Source organism: Pelecanus crispus, chromosome 6, assembly GCF_030463565.1.
Source record: "Pelecanus crispus isolate bPelCri1 chromosome 6, bPelCri1.pri, whole genome shotgun sequence".
NCBI lineage: Eukaryota > Metazoa > Chordata > Aves > Pelecaniformes > Pelecanidae > Pelecanus > Pelecanus crispus.
The window spans coordinates 850,925-864,745 of NC_134648.1; the positions used below are offsets into that span (position 1 = coordinate 850,925).

The 13,821-nt window shown below is 57.6% G+C and overlaps 1 pseudogene; it reads right to left on the reverse strand.

The window, feature by feature from the left end:
- Positions 1-7,178: 7,178 nt before the first annotated feature.
- On the reverse strand, positions 7,179-8,720 carry LOC142593827 (cytochrome P450 1B1 pseudogene; annotated as a pseudogene).
- Between the last annotated feature and the right edge of the window lie 5,101 nt (positions 8,721-13,821).

The following is a 13,821-nucleotide window of genomic DNA, read 5'->3' on the forward strand; positions in this document are numbered from 1 at the left end:
GAAATCTTGGGTTTTCTCACCGATAGAAGCTGAAGTCATTTTCTTCTGGGGGGGAGAAGGCGTGTGGGGCACATGGGGCTGTGACCAGGACCTTTCCTGTCTTTGAGTAAAAATACCCTGCGTGGTGGTAATGACAGTAGGGCGATTCCCATTCGGTGTTCATTCGCCGATGATTTCACGCGGGTGCAACCTGCCAACTCGTTTATTCTATTTTGGACCTTCGGTGAATGCTTCAGGCTTTCTGTGCGTTTGATTGCCTGCTTCACTTTTGTGGGTTTTTTTTATAAAATAGACTTGTTTTGGCTTAAAAGAGCAGGGTCTGGCATCTCGCTCCCACGTATCCTTCGTGTGTGTGGTCTTGTCCCTTTCTGGGGGGCTCTGAAGTTGAGAGGTCTGTTATTCTGGTTTTCAGGAGGAGAGATTTCCTCCGGCGGCACGGCTCCTGCCTGGAGAGCTAGGGTGGAGGTTTGTGCCTAGCATGGGGTTTGGGTTTTTTTTTCCTCCTCATCTGCTGTATCTGCTGGAAGCTAATTAACGCGTCTCTAAGACGACGATGAAAGGCCGTGACAGAACTCTCAGATCCTTTCAAGTGCAGAGAAAAAGCTGCATTTTGCCGTTTTCAGTTTGATCTCCGTTAAGTTATGCCATAACGATCAAAAGAACCCTTTTCCTTTTGGTTTTCCCTTTTCCTGGCTTGTTGCGAATAAGAAGAACGTGACTAATGAACATAATTTAATTCTAATAGCATAGCTTGCAGGTCGATGCGGAGATAAGGCAAGGCTGTGTGACTAAACCACTTCTCAGTCGGCAGCGTTCGGGGTTTATTCTGTTCTTTAGCAATAAAACGTGCCGTCTCCTGTTAGGCGCTTGCTCTGCCGCGTGCTGGGCAGGGGAAGCCGGCCCCCCCGTCTGCACGGGGAGGGCGCGCGGCAGTAGCCTTCAGACAACGTGGAAACCCGGCCTTTGTAAAACTTGCACATCCCTTGCAGACTAATCCCAGAGTACAATGTGAACTTCTTGAAGACGCCGGCACTGTATACATTCCAGGACCACAAGAAATTAATTTGCCTGGTACAATTTTGGTAGAGAGACTCTGTCCTGTTCCCGCGTAGATAAGTTCTGGACTTATCCCAGGGTGCAAGAGAATAATTTCCTGGCGCTACTCTTGTCTTAATTTTAAAACTTACACACTTCTAAAACTTTAAACGTAATTTAACCTGTGGTTAAATTCTGATACTAAAGAGTAACTGAAGCTATTTAACTAATTTATCCTCACTGTGCTGTTCTGTTTGAAATGAAGTATTTATAAATAAGGAGGAGGGGATCCTGCTTGAGGTTGCCTGTGTTGCTCTCTTGCGTTTCATGCCAATACGTATATAGGTGAAGAAACCCCACAGCCAGGTGGAGGTCATCTACGTAACATCGTTGTACGCGTGGTGGCTGTGCCAAATGCAATCGGGAATTGCGGGCAAGTATTAGTGTTTGTATATCACTGTTTATATCCAACAATTTGGGTTACCCTGTAGCAGCTTTTGTTATGTCAATACAACCACTACTGCTTATGTTTTGGAAACGCACCAAAGTAATACAGCCGCATCTGGTGGCAAACGATGTGCTCCAGGTGAAGCTGGTTTTAAATAAAGGTGGATAATCAGTTGTGACCCGGCCTGAGTATTCTGCGCTCGACCTTCGTGATCCTGAAGGCCATCTTCAGCTTCCCCGGGACAAAAACCATAAACAAGGGGCTTGCAGGCTGTGGTTGGTGTTGGTTCTGGGTGGTTTAGGCTGCCTGATTTTTAGCTCATATTACTTCAAATTACTTTGCAGAGTGAATGATAACGCCGACTGTGCTCCAGTGTTCCTCAAAATCCGCCTAGTTCGGGAGTTCAAGTACAGTAGTTGTACAAAGGAGTAAGTAGAGAGGGGAACAAGGTTTAGGCTACCTAACGGAATAGGTGGGAGTAATTTTGGTTGTGTTAAATTACTTGCACATTAGCACACTGCAGACCTAATATCCCCATCCTCGGGAAAAGGACCTGGGAGTCGCCAGCAATGGCGAGCATGGAAGAAGTCCTCTCTCGGAAGGTGGGCTGAGCACCGCCAAGCGTCACTTAGACCACTTTGTCTTTCCCTGGTGCAGAATTAGGGCTGTCTTCAGCGTGCAACTTCCCCGTAATCTCTTCCCTTTTATTTCCTCCTCAAGGTGAAATTGTAGCATCCTCTAGTGCACCTCTAGCAGCATCCTCTAGTGCACCTCTAGCAGCATCCTCTAGTTTCTAGGTGAAAGAATGGTGAAGCATTGGAAGAGGCTGCCCAGAGAGGTGGGGGAGTCCCCATCCCTGGAGGGGTTCAAAAACCGGGCAGATGTGGCACTTGGGGCCATGGTTTAGTGGGCATGGGGGTGTTGGGTTGATGGTTGGGCTGATGATCTTAGAGGGCCTTTCCAACCTTAGTGATTCCTGGTTTTACTTTCATTAAAAAATAATCCAGCCACCAAGCCAGGAAACATGAAATTAATTATTACTCTCCCCTTAATTGGTTTAGTGGTGGAGTTGGTAATGTTAGGTCAATGGTTGGACTGGATGATCTTAGAGGTCTTTTCCAGCCTAAACCATTCTATGATTCTATGCACTGGGTCACCTTATAGAGAATTTCGATTTGCCTAAGGAAAGGAGCCAGCGCCGATACGAGGGGCCTCCTGCCAAGGGCTGCTGCTTTGGAGGGAAGAGGAGCCCAGAAGCAGAAAGGGTTGTGCAGGATGAGACCCGTGGCACAGGCGGGTCTTCGGCTTCGCCAAAGGTGGGACACGCTGGGGACACGGAGTCAGGGAGGGACGGGTAGGTACCCTGCCGTTCAGTGTACATCTCTGACTCTTGGACCGTCAGAAGTTTCTAAATGACACTTCAAAGTGACATTTTGCAATACTTGCGTGTTAACTTGGCGATTGAGGGAGTGGTGGCTTCGAGCACGGTTGGGAAAATGGTTTTAAGCAACTTGGACACCTCAGAGAGGAGGTCAGCACTGGGCCTAGGGCTTGGGGCAGGGTAGCCTGCTCAGAAAGAGGGATCTGAAAGCAGACAAATGCAGTTATGTAGTTGGTTTCCAATAAAAAGCATACCAGAGCTGTGACCACCTCTCCCCTGTGCTGGGAAACTTCTGACTCAATACTGGAATAGAAATGTCAACATCGCTTCCTCCTAGGAACGGGACAGTCATTCCGACTCCCACCCTGGCTTATTTCTGCTAAACCCAGATTTCTTTGGTTCAGTGACACTTGTAATTCCTTGGAAATTCCCTGGTAAAATCTGACCTGCACAGACCCTGCTTGGTTTGAGCGACAACCTGCAGTGGGAGCATTGCAAGCAATAGGCTTGCTGTCTTGTTTTAATTTACATAAGTTGACTTAGCTAGTATTTGAGTATTGTATGCAAAGCACATGGTAAAATCGGAGAAAAGCTGATCTTAGGGAAATGCTTTCACTGTGAAGGGAAACTGAGGTTAAAACTGGGGAGGAAAGAGAGCGGGGAATAAGGTTGAACACAATTACAGCTTGCTGTAGACCTGCCACGCTTCTGGTTTTGCACATACAGGCAGCCGCGGCAGCATCAGGCATGAAAACATGATCTCGGTAACTTCAGTGGCCAGAGATGTAGTTCTCTTCATCAAATTTAATTTTTGCTTTCTTGAAAGTAAAAATCTGAGGAGGACTCAAGACCCTGAAGGCAGACAAGATAATACAGGGTTGTCCTCTGTCTCTGGAGAGTCCCATCATTATAAATTTATCCCGTAACAAAAATCAGCTTCTTATTTGCTGGCCTGGTGTCCGCTTGACTGTGACGTAGAAGTTAAGGGCCTTTTGGATCAGATTTTAATAATTAAGTTGTTTATGAAAAGCAGAAGAGGAGCCGAGGTTTGTGTAGGCTCCTTGTGCCAGGTTGCTTACATACCTGCAGTGAATTGTTTTGAAGGCAAGATTAATGATGGAGGGGTTGCCTTTCTTCTCAGTAAAAGGCTTAGTTCTGCAGCCGGGTCTCTTGTGTGTCTTTTGTTTAATAATAGAGAGCGTATTCCAGCATTTCGGCAGCTCAGAAGCTGCGCTGGGCGCGGCGCGGTACCTGCCTGCGTGCAAAGACTGCTGTCGTTGCAGACGAGGAGCGGGAATGAGTTTGGACACAGGGGACTGTAAATACACAACGCGTTTCCCGGCATCCCGCTTCCATATTAAAAAAAAAAAAAAAAAAAAAATCATATTTACTGGCAGCGTTTCTCCTTAAACATGAGAAATGAGGTGGTCAAAGTATTGCAAAATCATTCAAGTGAGTGCTGGAAGCGGATTCCTCCCCCCGCCGTGGAAAGAAGAGCCACGGCCGTACGCTTTGCACGCCGCTGCCTCCTGCGCGGCAGCGTTTCGGTGTGGTAGCGAACGCCGACACCTCAATCTTCACGATTTGGGCTCGAAGAGCCCCAGCTTCGAATGCCTTAGGGGTAGGGTAGGGCCTGGAGCTCCAGAGGCAAGCCAGCCGGGGAAGCACGGCTTGGGAAGCGGGGCGGGATGCTCCTGCCGCCCTTGGAGCTGTGCTGCGTGCCGGACAGGCGGCACTGCGGGCTCTGCCGGAGTGTGGGGCCGAGTGCGGGAGCGCGCCGCGATGCTCTTTGTTCAGCCCAGCGCCTCTTCCTCCTCCTCAGCCATCGGTATGTAAAGAGTACAGGCACGTCTAGCGTTAATGACGGAGGATGGCCCGCACGTGGCGTGTCTGCGTCGGGCTCCGTGTCGGCTGCAGGCATGTGGAGAATAATACGAGGACAAGGAAGAACCAAGGGGTATTTATCAGCAGCCAGCAGGATTCTGAGGACAAGGAAGAACCAAGGGGTATTTATCAGCAGCCAGCAGGATTCTGAGGAGCAGCAGCGGCCCCACCTGTTGTTTTTTGGTGGGTGGGGGCCAAGAAGGGGGAGCAAAGCACGATCACCGTGCGGGTGGGTTTACGCAGAGCCCTGGGGGCCTGAATCTCGGCTTAAGGCTCCAGCGCAAACGGCTGCTGCTGCCGTCGCGTCGGGCCGGGTCCCGGGGGGTTACGGTGGGCGTGTTGCTTCCATTGACCATGGGTGTCATGGTCATACCGGTGCCACCGGCGGCACTGCGCTGCGCAACGGACTTGAAAGTGTCCTCGTGCTCTGAGGTGGCTTAAAGAAGAGCCCCGGGGCTGGTCCCACAGTCATTCCTGGTTTAGTGTACCCATAAAAGAAGGTTGAATAAATAACCAGGCTGCGGTCCCAGGCGGGAAGCCCGGCCAGCGGTCAAGGAGCGCAGGAGCTCCAGCCGGAGCGTAAAAGCTGGAGATGACCGTCGGTGGCAGAACTCCGAGCGGGCAGTAAATGATGCCGAGATAACCGCTGGTTTCTGTCTCACGACATCTCAAGGGACGTTTTCATGTGCCTAAAGAGGAGAAAACTTGCGCTTGCTTTCAGACCTTGGTACCACAGAGCTGACCGCCGTCTCGTTCGTGCTCAGCGATTTTAACAGCCCACAGAGGCACCCGGGGACAGCGCGGTGGCATCGGGACCCCCCCAGCCCTGACGCTCAGCAGGGCATGACCGGGACTTAATTTCTGTGCTGCACCTCGGAGGAGTTTCAAATCCTACTCATGCTATTCGTGTGGTGGGTGAGGATTTGTGTCGTGCGTTTGCAGCATTAGTAATACATGAAGAGCTGGCGAGTGGGGATTAAAATACGCCATAGCGCAGAACAGTGCTGGGGCGGTTTTTCAACGGGTCAGATGAAAATGAAATCAAGAGGTGAAAGGCGGCTACGACCGGAACGACTGACTCTCGGGCGTTACGGGAAATCCCAACGTGATTTTTAGGACCAGCATTTTCCTGATGAGAGCGAACACCAGGGCAGGCAGGTGGGAAATTGGTTCTGCCACCTTCCCCTGCCCCCCCCCCAAATACATAAATCCAGGCTTACCCATTGGCAAAGCCTCTGAAGGAGCTAAATTGGCTGCTGGTGAATTATTAGGAGGGGGTTTGTACCATCCTCTGACGCTCCTCGGGGTGGCCACAGGCTGGTGGCACCGAGACGAGCACGGTTTTAGCTCGTGGGGCTGTTTCTGCCCTCCCTTTTGGGGACCTCGTAAAGCTGAAGACAGCCTGGTATAAAGCCAGCTCTACTCCATCGCTAAGGTTTCTCTGCTTTAGCGACTCGCCGACGCGGTACGGCCGCGTGACAGCGCTGGTGGCGTGCGAGGCAGCGCCGGCTGCCCGGCGGGGATCCACTTACTTCACGCATGAGGCACCTGAGCCCCCGAAAAGAGGATTTCCTTACAGCTGCAGGTCCCGCTGCCAGATGCCATTCAGGAGCTGAGTTTGGAGGGGGAAAAGGTTGATTCCGGAGACAGGCCGCGTCCTATTTCAGCGAAGCGGCTCAATGCACGCTGCCAGAGCCTATTTTTGGGTGCCCAAAGCCTGTTTTTGCTTCAAGCAGAGGCTCGTAATGGAGAAATACCTTCCCCTGGCTCTATCCCCAGGGAGGTGTCCCTCCACCCCGCCCCACGAGCCACCAGCGGGGAAGAAAGCCCCCCCAAACCTTCCCGAACCTCCTTCCAGCCCCAAACCAGAGCAGGGAGACTTGCCCGTGGCGTCGAACTGATGGGGCCACCCTCCCGCGCCCCAGCACCCGGTCCTGAAACGCTTCTTAAGCTCCGCCAGCAAGAACCCCAGGCTCCATCAGCTCCCGTGCGGCTTTCCTTGGTGTTGGGAAGTGCACCCACCCCCCCCAAATACCCTCCTCCAGCCTCGTGCTATGGTCGGTGAAGCAAATTACTCCTTGCTACGCCCTGGGGCGAAGGCAGGGGCTGGCCCTCGCAGGGGGGTCCCTGTGGGGAGGTGGGGTTCGACCCGTTTTGGGGTGGGGGAGCTCAGGGGGATGCAGGATGGGGGCTTGGGCACGGATGACGCTTCCAGCCACCACCCCCCCACCCCGGAGAAAACGAGCGGAGCCAGGTCCCGTGTCAAAGGCATTTATTGCTGCGGGGTCTTGCTGCCCTTCACCCTACAGGCAGGGGCAGGGATGCGCCGCGGCCAAATCCACCTGCGGGCAGCGCAGGATCCATCCCCCATGCCCCGGCACTGCCAGCTGCCACGCGAGGGGGTGCGGCGCGGGTGGGAGCGGCAGCCGCTCAGGGCTGGATGAGCGCGGGGTGCCTCTGACGCACGGTGACGGTGAAGGGCCGCGGCTTCAGCGCCAGCCCGTGGACGCAGTCCATGGTGAGGTGCTCGGCCGGGTTGGCGTGGAAGGCACACTGGTGGAGGAGGATGGCGGTGAAGAGGAAGAGCTGGAGCTTGGAGAGCTGGTCGCCGATGCAGCGCCGCTGGCCGGCCGAGAAGATCATGACGCTGCCGGCCCGGTCGCGGTCCAGGCGCCGCTGCGCATCCAAGAAGCGCGCAGGGTCGAAGCGCTGCGGGTCGGGCCACTTGCCGCAGTCGTGGTTGACCGACCACTGGTTGATGAAGACCACGGTGCCCTTGGGGATGTGGAAGCCCTCGAGCTCCACGTCGTCCGTGGTGGCGTGCGGGATGGTGATGGGCACGAAGCTGCTGTAGCGCAGCGTCTCGTAGATGAAGGCCTCCAGGAGGGGCAGGTGGGGCCGGTCCTCGGCCGTGGGCAACCGGGAGCGTCCCACCACCTGGTCCAGCTCGGCCTGGAGGTCCTGCTGGAGCCACGGGTGCTTCAGCAGCAGCAGGAGGACCCACGAGAGCGCCGTGGAGGTGGTGTCCTGCCCCGCGCCGAAGATGTCGGTCATGGCGCCCTCCACGTCCTCGGGGCCCAGCCCCTCGGGGGGCCTGTCGCCGCGCTCCACGGCAGCGATCATGACGTCGCTGACATCGCGGAGGGCGCGCGGGTCGAAGGTCTGGCGGTGCTGCGCCACCTTGGCGCACACGAAGCCGTGCAGCTCCCGGTTGAGGGCTTGGAAGTCGCGGAAGACGCGGCGCACAGGGTTGGGGAAGCGCAGGAGCCAGGGCAGCACGTCCACCATGCTGCCCGCCCCCACCGTCTGCCCAAAGCGGTCGTTACGGTCCAGCAGCGCCGTGAACTCGCTGTCGGCGTGGCCGTAGCGGCGGCCGAAGCAGAGGGCGCAGAGGACGTTGGCGTTGGCCACCACCAAGAGCGGGGAGGGCTCGAAGTAGGCGCCGCCCCGGCTGCGCCGCAGGAAGAGCCGGACGAGGTCCCCCGCCTCGGCCGCCACGTGCCGCTCCACCTCGTCCGCCGTCGAGCGGGCGCGCAGGGCGGCGTGGGCCAGGCGCCGGCGAGCCCTCCATCGGGGCGAGCAGGAGCCGAAAGCCACGCTACGCCCCCCGGACACCAGCTCGAAGGACGGGAAATCGGGGCGGCCGGCGAAGCGGGCGCCCAAGCCCACCAGCGCCCGCCGGATGACGGCCTCGCCGTTGAGGACCACCACCCGCCGGCGGCCCAGCCGCAGCTGGAAGACGGGGCCGTAGCGGCGCGCCAGCCGCCCGAAAGCCAAGTGGGGCAGGCGGCCCAGCTGCAGCGCGTTGCCCACCAAGGGCCAAGCGAAGGGTCCCGGGGGGCTGCGGGGGCCCCAGAGGCCCCGCTTGGCCCCGGCCAGCATCAGGAGGAGGAGGAGGAGGAGAAGGAGGAGGAGCGGCGGCAGCAGCAGCCCCGGCCCCGCCGCCCCGTCGGGGCTGCCCGCAGTGCTCATGGCCGCGGCCGCTCTGCCCGGGGCCGCTGCTCGGAGCCGTTTTATAGCCGCCTCCGAGGGGGACGAGCCTCTCGCCTCCCCCAGAGCGGCCCCGGCCGCCCCCAACGCCGGCGGGGCTGGGCAGAGCCCGCCCGGTGCTGCGGGGGGGGGAGCGGGCCCCGAGGGGCGCGGGCAGAGCCGTGGGGGCTGCGGGGCTGCGAGGGGGAGCGGGGCGAGAGGGGGCTTGGGGGGGGTGGTGGAAAAGGGGGGTGCGGGGCTTTGCTGAGCTGCGAGCCCCGCTGTGGAAATGGGGAGAGGTGATCGGCAGCCCAAAGTGATCGGGGCGGGGGGTACAATGACCTATCCCCCCCCCCAAAACCAGCCCTGCCACCCTCCTGCAGCCCCCCGGGCCAGTGGGGCGGGGGATGCTCCGTGGGGGTCTCCCCGCAAGCTCTCGCCCCTCTTCTCCGTTTCCCCACGCAGGGCTGCAGAGGGCCCCTCGCCACCGGCGGTTTTGCAGAGCCTGGCCCCACGCTGCGGCTTTTCCGTGGAATCTGGGCTCCGGGAGGGTTTTTGGGAACGTGGCACTGGATGTCGACTGAGCCTGGCCGGCCCTCGGGCCCGAACGCCGCCTCCCGCTGAGCATCGCCCTGCCCGGGCGGCAGAGGTGAGGCTGCGGGTACCGCCGGGGCGGGTGCGGGGCTGCGCGGCTGCCTTTCGGGGTTGCTGCGTTACCGGGCAGGCCAAAATCTCCCACTCCCCTTTTTCTCCTGGCACCCACCTGTGAAGCGGTCAAACAGCTCGGTGGAAATGCCCGAGACGTGATCGCGAAGGTTGTTTTTATCTGCAGAGGTGGCATTTTTCTCACGCATCCCCCTTCGCCTGCGCTGCCCGGCGATGTCCCCTGGGATGCTGCAGATGACAGCCCCTTGCCGAGCCGAGCAGGGGGACGAGCAGGGTGCTGCCGGCGTTTCCGCGCTTGCCGCCGCAGTGGGGACGCGTCGCCTTCCTGCCGAGCCTCTGTCCCCTGCCTCCCGCCTCCAGAAGCTGCTTCGGCCGCATTGTCGGCGGCTGGCACGGCGTCCCGCCGCACCCGCTCGGGACATGCAGGATGGAGCGAAGCTGGGTGCTGGCGATGCCCCCGAAAGAAAAAACCAGACTTCTTCTAAAAAATAAGGGATGTTGGTATTGCTGGGAGTAAAAAAAGGGAGAGCAGAGCATATGGGGACTGGTAAAATGGCCGTAGCGTTTGCGTGGTCGTCTGGTGGGGGTCAGACCTGCTGCTCCGCAGCTCAGTCGCGGTGAGTGGGGCTGAGGAGGAGCTTTCCCAGGTTTGGTGCCAGCCCGGATTCCCGGCGGGTGCCGTCGCCGTCCCCACGCAGCAAGTCCCACGGCGGGCGAGCGCCACAGATCAGACGGGGTTTAGCTGGAGCGTGGCCACGGAGGGAAATCTCCTTATTCCGCGCTCGTCTTCCCGGAGGACCCGTGAAGCCAAAAACCACAACGCTGCGGTGTTCGGAGACGGAAGGAGAACGAAGAAGTGCGTTTGCCCACGCCGAGCGAAGGCAGTGGGTGGTGCCCGGGTCCTCTCCTGAGAGGAGCCTTTAGACATTTATTGCAGCATTAGGATGATGCAGCAGTGCATTTGTCGGCTCAAGGGGGATTTTTTTGTAATTGCCACGTTTTCCTGTGAAAATTGGGGTTTCTGTAGGTTGCCTGGGGGCTCGGTGATGGGGAATAGGCATTTTCCTGGAGGATCCCAAGGGAGCGGCAGCGCGAAATCAAATCTCGGGCGCGTGCAATCCAAAACGCGTCGGCGTAGGGGCGAGGTGCTCGGCAGAGCGTCCCGAGGGGCCGTACCAGCAGCGGGACGCCGCGGTACCGAGCATCCCGAGGGGCTGTACCGGCAGCGGGACGCTGCGGTACCGAGCATCCCGAGGGGCCGTACCGGCAGCGGGACGCTGCGGTACCGAGCATCCCGAGCGCCGGTGCCAGGGATGGAGCGAGGAGAGGAGCGTGCCCTCTCCTTCCCCCCGGCAGCCTTTCTGCAGCCTCCAGATTTACGGCTCAGCTGCGGCGCTCATGTGCGGTTTTACACATTGTAACGTTACAGCCGTCATCGCGTCTGTTGTCAAGTCTCATTTTTTAGGGGAAAAAACATCATTTATTTCCTCATAGTTATAAGCGTGCAAAACAATAATGCTTGATTAGATTAAGCTGCGATTTTGGGGCTCCTATAACACGAAACTTTGTTTTCCAGCGTACAACGCTGCATGAGGTTAGCCCGTAATTCCCGATGGCATTTCCTTTAATTTAAAACACTGAAGTCTGTAACTTTTGCAATCTGCCTGGTGCACGCGTGCGGTGGCTTTGGGGATCCCTTAGCGGCTCTGGCCGGGTGCTCTGGGGAGGGTCGAGGGGTCCTGGCGCTGCAAAGGCTTCGCTTGGAAGGTGTACAGGGCACAGCAAAGTAGCAAATTCTGTTTGCTCGGGTGAAGGGAAATTCATTCTGCATGAATAGGGTGAAATGGGAAATTTTCTCGGCCATTTCCCGCACCGGTCACCCCAAAGCCCGGTGTCTTGGGGGTCATTGGTTGCTCCCACCTGGCTCTTCGGCATCGTCTGCAGCCCGCGGGTCCCTGCAGCGGGCTGCGCGGGTGAGCAGCCACGCCGTGCTCGGGGGGCCCGGCAGCCCCCGCGCTCCCTCGCTGCTGAGCCGGGAACCGGAGCCGCGGTGCTAAACCAGCCTGCGGTGCTGGGCCGGAGGCAGAAAATAACAGCAGCAATAATAACCCAAAATAGTTGTCTAGAGCAATAGCAGAGCCGTTTTCAGACTAACTCTGCTACCGCAATGATCATTTTAGCCCACGCCATCTCTCCCTAACCAGCCTTTTTTCAGGGCAATTCAGCAGGTTTGGTGGTGGGTTTTTTTTTAAAGTTTTGCTTTTTTTGCTTTATTTTCCTAAAAGCTTGTGAGAGAAAAAGAAAATTGGTCCAATGGCCCCATGGTCCCAACGCTGGTGCTTGGCCAGAGCGCGTGGAGGCGGTTTCACTGGCGGAGGGCACGTGCTGGGGTCTGGAGGGAGCGGCACGGCCGGGTGCGTCCCGGCGACGGTGCTGGCAGCGACGGCAGCAGGGTGCTCCTCTCCCCGGGGGTCCAAGCCGACGTGAGGGGCTGAAATGGGATCGGCCCTTGAGTCCCGTCCTCGCCTCGGGGGTCTTGACCTGCAGCCCGGAGCAGGGGGATGCGGCGGAAAATTAAGGCCGGGGGGGGCAGAAATCCCACACCATGGGAAAACAGGGAATTGCTCCTTAATGCAACCGCGGTGGTTTTGGCTCCTTAGTCCCCTTTTTTGGTTTATTCCTCTTTTTTTTGGGAGGGCGGAGGAAGGCGAAGCAGGAGATGGGAATTTCCAGCTCTGGGAGGGAGGCTCAGAGGCAGCAGCAGGAAAGCTTTTCCCAGCAGGATTCCCAGGCTGGATTAAAACAGTTTAAAATGTCAGATAAATCGATCGAGGTTGAAAAGTTTGGGTTTTGGTAAGCGTCCAGTCTTTACAACACTGGAAACGTATAATTAAGCTGTTGAAATGAGGCTATTGGTCATTAATTAAGCTATTAGTAATTAATTAAACTATCAAGAATTAAGCAAGCTATTTGAAAAGGGAAAAAAAGGAAGCAGAGGTGGTTTCTTTTCCCTGTTTGGGGTTCAGGGGATGGAGAGCGGCTCCCGTTCGCCCCCCCTGCCCGCCCTCCCCTGGGGCTGGCAGAGTGCCGGCGGACGGGCTGGGCTGCGCAGGGCCAAATTAAAACGCCGTCCTCGGGGGAAAGGGAGGAAAAAGGGATTTGGGGGCTGTAGGGCTGGGGTTTGAAGGCCTCTGCTGCTGTTTGGGGTGGTTGGAGCGGGTCCGGTTCGTATAAGAATTGTGTTATTGCTGTTAATCACAGGTGACGTCTGCGCTGGGACGCGGCTGCGGGCACCCGCAGGGCGCAGAGCTGGCCGGGAGCCCCGGCTCAAACCTGGAATCGCTGGGGGGTTGCTCCAGTTTCTTAGGCTGTCCAGGGTTTTTCTCCAAGGTAAGGGTACTCCTCCCCGCCAAATTTCCTTGGAAAAGCTCCTGGCAAAGGGTTTGCTCGGGACTCGCGCTGCTTCTTGCACCCAGGCATCGCCCAGCTCCCCAATATTTCGCATCCTGCCCTGCCTGAAGGTGTCCAGGAGAAATCAGGAGCAAAACTCACCTGCGCAGCCCTCGTGTCCTCTCCCGGAGCTCGGAGTCCGAGGAGAAACCCCTTGAACACGGCCGGCCCCTGCCACCCCCGGGGCATCATCTGGGGCTTCGGGTGTTGGTGCGGTGACGGTATCGCCGCTCAGCACCGCGGCGCGGGGCCGCGCTGCCGTTTCCAGGACATCGTGTCTTGCCCCAGGACACGTCAGACCACGGCGCTGCCTCTGGTCGTGAAGCCAACCACTCTGGAACGTTTTCTCAGGCAGGGAAGGAGGGGATGCGTCCCATCGCCGCAGGCTGCGTCACCGCGGTTTTGGGGTTGCTGTGCTCCCTCCCGGCAATTTCCACCTCAGCACCTCCTCTTTAGAATCATAGAATCACAGAATCCTAGAATCACAGAATTGTTTAGGCTGGAAAAGCCCTTTAAGATCATCCAGTCCAACCATTAACCTACACTACCAAGTCCACACTAAACCAATCAAGGGTAGACCAGACTGAACCATGTCCCCCAGTGCCACCTCTGCCCGTTTTTTGAACGCTTCCAGGGATGGGGACTGCACCACCTCTCTGGGCAGCCTGTTCCAATGCTTGACCACCCTTTCCGGGAAGAAATTCCTTTCCATGAAGAAATTTTTCCTAATTTCCAACCTAACCCTCCCCTGGCGCAGCTTGAGCCCATTTCCTCTCGTCCTATCCCTTGTTACTTGGGAGAAGAGCCCAACACCCCCTCCCTGCCCCCTCCTGTCAGGCAGCTGCAGAGAGCGATGAGGTCTCCCCTCAGCCTCCTCTTCTCCAGGCTGAACACCCCCAGCTCCCTCAGCCGCTCCCCACCAGCCCTGTGCTCCAGACCCTTCCCCAGCTCCGCTGCCCTTCTCTGGACACGCTCCAGCACCCCAATG